Here is a 7,196-nt window from a genome sequence, read left to right as displayed (position 1 = left end):
CTAGCTGTTCCTCCTGGTCATGCAGCAGACCTTTGAGTGCGTAGCATGCTTCGATTTTGAGGGCAGCATCCCGGTTCAGCGGCGGGCGTAGTGGAGTAGAATACTGAGAGGTGAGGGTGGTCTTCTCGGCCGCTCCCTTCATGTGAGTCATCTGTTCTCTGTCGTGTCTGCGCCAGTGCGATCCAAGGCCATGGAGATTGACCTCATAGTCTTCAAAACGAAGAGGGGGGCGTCTGGGGCGCGTACCATAGGCTTCATATCCATGAACATCCATATTGAGCTAGATTGAGTGCAATGTAGATCCGGCTCGAAGGACCATTAATGTGGGTGAGGGTTAGTAGATGGGTTAGACTCTATGGATGGGTAGGACTGTATAGGGCTGTTCGTATTTTAACACCGCACACAATCTGGAGTGTCGGCCAGAACACTACTTCAAGGCCAGAATGTTCAGGGCAGGAGGGGCGCACGTGAGAGAGGACACAGAATGAGGAGACGGGATTGGATGCAATCACTTGTATTATCCACAAGATATCACATTGCAACAAGGTGTGTGTATATTCCAGTTCTTTCTCTACATGGAGTAGATGGCTAGTGTGTGGTTCTGAAAATAAAGAGAAATAATAATAAGCATAGGGCTACAACGTAGCACGCATGCATGTGTCATAGTTAACAAGCTAGTCAGCTTGCAGCATCACCGAGCAACAAGCAGGCAAATGACCAGCTAGATAATACCAGTAAACTATGTCCTTACACAGTACTAAGCAAACTAAGCATACAGATAAACCAAATAACACATTTGGCATATATGCGCCGGATAAAGGTCTGTGTGCTGGCACAATACGCGTAATTTAGCAGCTAATAATAACGTCAGCCAACACGGTAGTAAATGCTATAAGTGCGAACATTTTTCTCCCTCGCTTAAACTAGCAACAGGCAATTCACTTCTCCCAACACATTTCCTAGCTTAACATACAGCCTTAACTTCATTTTAGAAAACTTACTTCGTTCATAGACGCACACTTTAAGCTACCGGGTATACTTTGCTCAGACAACACGGAGAGCAATGAAGTTGCTACTTCAACAGCGCGCCAGCCAAAAGTAAACAATAGGTCTCGCGTCTTAACGTAGGTGCTGGGAATATCAAATTAAAGGTCCATAAGCATGAAAGGAGAAATAAACAGAATAGAAGTCCTGAGCCTTTTGTACAGAGGGAGAATCTGAAGACCTCACAAAAGAGGATGAAAACTTGGTTTGATCGCACTGCAAAGATGCAAACCTTTTCGCCTGGCGATAAAGTCATGGTGCTTTTGCCTATCCCAGGGTCTGCCTTACAAGCGTGATTTAGTGGCCCATATTGTGTTGAGCGCAGGGTGAATGATCATGACTACCTCATAGCATAGCACTTTTCGCTTCTGCACAGATTACCGGAAGGTTAACACAGTCACTAAACCTGACTGCTACCCTCTCCCTAGAATGGACGACTGTGTAGATTGTGTGGGTTCTGCTATTTTCGTGAGTAAATTCGATTTGCTTAAAGGTTATTGGCAAGTTCCCCTGTCGGACCGTGCAAAAGAAATTTCCGCTTTTGTCACACCGGATAATTTCCTACAGTATTCGGTTATGCCTTTTGGGATGAGGAATGCTCCAGCCACCTTTCAGAGGTTAGTTAACCTTGTGGTATCTGGTTTGACAGGTTGTGAGGCATATTTAGATGATTTGGTGATTTACAGTACGACTTGGCACGAAAACGTAGGGCAGATAGAAGCACTTTTTCACCGCTTGACTGCTGCCAATCTAACAGTGAATTTGGCAAAGTGTCAGTTTGGCCAAGCGACTGTGACATACCTCGGTAAGGTTGTTGGCCGGGGGCAAGCTCGACCAGTTGACTCCAAGGTGGAGGCTGTTGTACAATTTCCAGTTCCCAGAAACCGCCGGGAGCTGCGGAGATTCTTGGGTATGGTAGGTCACTACCGTTATTTCTGTAGAAACTTCTCTGCTGTTGCCTCGCCGCTGACAGATCTTCTCAGCACTAAAACGGTGTTCAGTTGGACTGAGAAGAGTCAACAGGCATTTGAAAATGTAAAGGCCCTGTTGGTCAGTACGCCTGTTCTTGCTGCTCCCGATTTTACATGTCCATTTAAGCTTGCTGTGGATGCAAGCGATTGTGGTGCTGGTGCAGTTTTGCTCACAGAGGATGAACAAGGTATTGATCACCCTGTGTGTTATTTCTCAAAGAAGTTTAACCGACATCAGCGGTTGTATTCCACAATTAAGAAGGAAGCTCTTGCCCTGTTCCTTGCGTTACAGCACTTTAACGTGTATATAGGCTCTTCTTTTCGCCCCCTTGTTGTGCAAACTGACCACAACCCTCTAGTTTTTCTAAATCGCATGCGAAACAGTAATCAGCGCCTCATGCGATGGAGCTTGTTTTTACAAGCTTACGATTTAGACATTCGTCATGTCCGTGGACGGGATAACATTGTTGCTGATGCGTTGTCCAGGACGTACGAGTCTGACAATAAATAAGGTGGTATTTATTGTCTTAAGGGTGGGGGTGTTATGTCCTGGTGTATTAAGTTATTGTTATGCTTAGAACTGCCTGGTATTTTGGCCCCGCGCTGCTGTGTTTTGTTATTGTGTTCCCCTATACAGGTGAAGGTGAGGATGGGAAACCTGACCGGAAGATGCGGTGGAGATGGATGCATCAACAACTGTTGCGGGGGAGACACCTTGAAGGATGCGCCGACCGGAGGACGTTGTGATCGTCGCATGGAAACCGGACGAGAGAATGCGGTTACCGGGGACACCGGCACCATCATGGAATAGCATCTTTTAAAATTAATGCGGAACTATATAAGCGCCACACACCGTCATCGTAGAGAGACCTGCTGACTATCTGCGCTAGACTCCACGCCGCTCCGCTTCACTTTCAAGAAGGCCGCTCTATGCTAGATACTATTAACTGCATCCGATACGCAGACTGCCACCGACCATAGACTAAATAATATTCTGTGTGCTTCGAATAACCATTGTCAACTGCTGGGAGGTGAAACCACCGTCTCTCCGGATTTTGGACACACCAGATTAATCGGTGAGAAACTTGCATACTCAACGTATTAGTCTGAATACTTAGCAACATTCAGGCTTAACAATACTCTTGTAAATATTAAACTACTTTTCCTTTTCTAACTACCACTGTGTGCTCAACTCTTTCTGTGAGATCGTGATCGTGGCGGTCTAGTGTTACGACCCATTGATTCACTTTGTTGTCGAAACATTGGTGGAAATTCGGGACGTAACAGTCAGGTCTAGGCTCAGCAACGTTATGTGGCAATAAAATTAAGTCAGCTGAGTACCTGAAAGTACTGAATGACCGGGTTATCCCATCAATGGATTTTTTCTTCCCTGATGGCACGGGCATATTCCAGGACAACAGTGCCAGGATTCATCGGGCTCAAATTGTGAATGAGTGGTTCAGGGAACATGAGGAATCATTTTCACCCATGAATTTCACCCAAAAACACCATACAGGATGGGTGGATTTGGGGGAAAGCAGAAATGCAGCTTTTCTACATGCAGCAGTGCCGTCACTTACAACTACCACAGGTTTCATTGCCTTTGACTCGCATATCTTTTTATGTCACACTGAGAGATCCAAGATAGGCTCACAACGAAAGATTCTTCTACAATTTTAAAATTTTGTCTGGGACTGCAGAATTGTGGCAAAAATCGCACAGTGTATACCCAGCTTAAGGGATTTTGGTATGTTTGCACCCGAGTGAAACAGGAATTTATGACTCGGAGGATCTTAAAATAAGAAGACCTCTTTTGATTGTGCACTTCACAAAATTACACTAATAATTGTCTTTTGTTGGTTTTATTTGTCCAAATACTTTTGCTCCACTAAAATGGGGGGCATGTGTATAAAAATGGCTGTAATTTCTACAGAGATGACACAATATGGATGTGCATACCATCAAATTAAAGCAAAGTCTTCACATTAACCTCATATCCTTTCTTTTATTTTAAAACATTTTCACTTTTTATGTTAAAGTTAACTTTGTGGATCTGATTTTCTCTCTGTTCATTTTATGTTTCTCCAAATCCCTGTCCACATTATTCTGGCACGAGACAGAAGTGACACATGCACATGTTTTTCCAAACATAAACTGCTTCCTTTTGGCAAATAATGCAATGTAAGAACAAATTGTGTGCCATTTGACAATTGCATCGTAACACTGAGAAGAATCATATCTATTCCTTCTGCAAGGGTAGAAATATCACAGAGCAACACCATGTACAAGATGGGATTCCTCATGCTTCTAAGAGGCGTATTTATGAGGGCTCAGTGAAAAAGCCTTCACATCTCTGCGCATTACACCACCAGTGCAATGGGCAGCTTTGAACGCTGCCAGTGTTTACATTACCGACCGTGTTCATTCCTACTCATGTTCTGCAGCCTGCAGAGTAATCAGACGCTCCCCGTTCCCTCCTCAATGGGATGCTTGTCTGCCTGCTGGCTGCAAAAAGGCTCTCAGCCTGACGCTCACACGGCAAGCACAGCAGATTAACTATCAGGCCGGAGAGGGAACATTCCAGTTAATGCCCTGTTTATCAGGGAAAGGAATTCAGAAGGGGTTCTTCTTTCAAACAGGTTTACAGTAACATTCTCTCTTCATGAGATTATTATAATTATTCATTAAGCTCTCCCCTGACCAGCAGCTCTCGTTGCTATGGGTAACAGTCAGATTAAGTTGAAGAAGTGGTGCCGGCTGAAAAGGTGCGACCATTGGCACGAACTGAAAGCAAATGTTCTCTGTTAGAAAAACAGATCAGGAGTATAAAAAACTTCACTGTTCAAAACTCCCCCAGACATAGCCTTGACACACTCAAGTGCTTGTTGGCCCATCCTCTTGCCATAATGAGTTCCATAAATTTGGATGGGTATATTCAGGAGAGTCGTGATGTAACCCGGAAGTGGTGTATTTTAAACAGTCCCCGTACTACATTGCGCCTTGCAGTACATTGAAACCAAGACTTTTTAAACATTTTTGCACTCAGTTATGCAGGTAAATATCTCTGAAATCTTTATCTGGTTAATCATAATATTAATAAAAAACTGAAACCATCTATACAACAACTTTTACAAGGCTTTTTGCTGAGCCACCTGCCCGTTCATATCAGAAGCACTATTCGCGTTGCCGTCACACTTTTTAAAACACACCCGCGTTTTCCTAAAGCACTATACAGTTATACCTCGATTTACGAAAGTTCTATGTACAAATTTTCACATTCATGAACACAACATTTTAGGGACATTTTTTCATTTAACGAATGGAATGTTCACTTTAACAAAATCTAACAAGGATGATAGGTGAGTTTGTGATCATAGGTGAGGGTTGGGACGTAGATCGACCGCGACGGTCCGTTGCAACGCCCGCATTACTGCTGACGCTGCACCGATCCGCCTGTCGATCTCACGCTCCCTTCTACCCTCACTCATGAACAAGACCCCGAGATACTTGAACTCCTTCAATTGGGGCAATGGCTCATTCCCAACCCGGAGGGAACAATCCACCGTTTTCCAGCAGAGAACTTTGGACTTGGAGGTGCTGACTCTCATCCCGGCCGCTTCACACTCGGCTGCAAACCGCTCCAGTGCGTGCTGAAGGTCATGGTCCGATGAAGCCAGCAGAACCATGTAGTCAGGACCGGTGACAAGGGGCAACCTTGGCACACCCATTGGAAATGTGCTTGACTTTGTGCCGAGGATGGAGACACAGCTCTCACTTTGGTTATACAGGGACCGGATGGCTCGTAACAACGGCCCCGGTACCCCATACTCCCTCAGTACCCCCCACAGGGTTCCCCGGGGGGACACGGTTGAAAGCCTTCTCCAAGTCCACAAAGCACATGTGGGCTGGATGGGCAAACTCCCATGACCCCGCCAGGTAAAGCGCTGGTCCACTGGTCCAGGATGGAAGTCACATTGCTCCTCCTGAATCCGAGGTTCGACCGTCGGTCAGAGCCTCCTTTCCAGCACCCTAGAGTAAACTTTCCCGGTATAGAAAACACATTTAAAAGTAAATAACTAAATCACCACCAGAAGAAAGCTAAATTGACCAAATTTAACGTACTACCTTACCACTAGCTAAAATAATGTCCATGTCCATAAAATCGTGACTGCATCCTCCATCCTTACAATTAACTCTGGCATTTTAAATCCTGGATCGTTTATGTCTATATTTATGCAACAATAGTCCAAAAGGCACTGGTGACTTATTTAAACAGTAGGCCTTAACCCTCAAATCAGATTTGTGTTTCAAATTCAGTCTTTTTGGGAAGGATAAGCCCTACAGGGAAGAAACCAAAATTACAAATAACCTCTAACTAGGTTTGTATACAAAAATATTTCCTCAAGACCACTACTAGACTTGGAAGAAAAATAAAACTAAAATAAAAAGGGTGTGCTTTTCAGGGGGCTGTACATTGCCAACCACGCCATTCGCCATTCCCCTATTATAAACTTAAAAGGCAAGCTTATACACCCTATGGCCGATTAACAAATCAAACGGGCATTGGCCATTAATCAAGAAACCAAATATAGACTTTGGGAAACCAAATGCTGAGTTCGGGAAACAAAGTACTGACTTTGGGAAACAATAGACCGACAATAGGAAACCAAATATCACCTTTGAGAAACCAAATATTGACTTCGAGAAACCAAACAGCGACTACAGGAAACCAAACACCAACTTGAATAAATCAAATATTGACTTTGGGAAACCAAATATCAACTTCATAAAACCAAACACCGACTTCACAAAACCAAATACCGACTCCGCAAAACTAAATACCGAGTTTGAGAAACCAAATATTGACTTTGAGAAACCAGACACCGACTTTGGGAAACAAAATATTGGGTCTCATTTATCAAATGTGAGCCGAACGAAATTCACCGTAAATCCATCGGAAATGCATATCCACAAATAATGTGGGATTCATCAAAGTTTTCCGAACAAACTTCATGGGTAGTCTCAGCTGTTCACATCGTGCACGGTTGTAAAGCATGTTCTCTTATTCTTTTACATACTATATATCTTATCAATATAATATATAGATAATATTTCTTCATTTTAATATGCTGATTGGATATTATAATTATTCATATCATATAAAAACGATTCAACATTAAA

This window comes from Conger conger, chromosome 17, assembly GCF_963514075.1.
Source record: "Conger conger chromosome 17, fConCon1.1, whole genome shotgun sequence".
Classification (NCBI taxonomy): domain Eukaryota; kingdom Metazoa; phylum Chordata; class Actinopteri; order Anguilliformes; family Congridae; genus Conger; species Conger conger.
The sequence above is the reverse complement of the archived record's forward strand: the minus strand, read 5'-3'. Positions refer to the sequence as shown.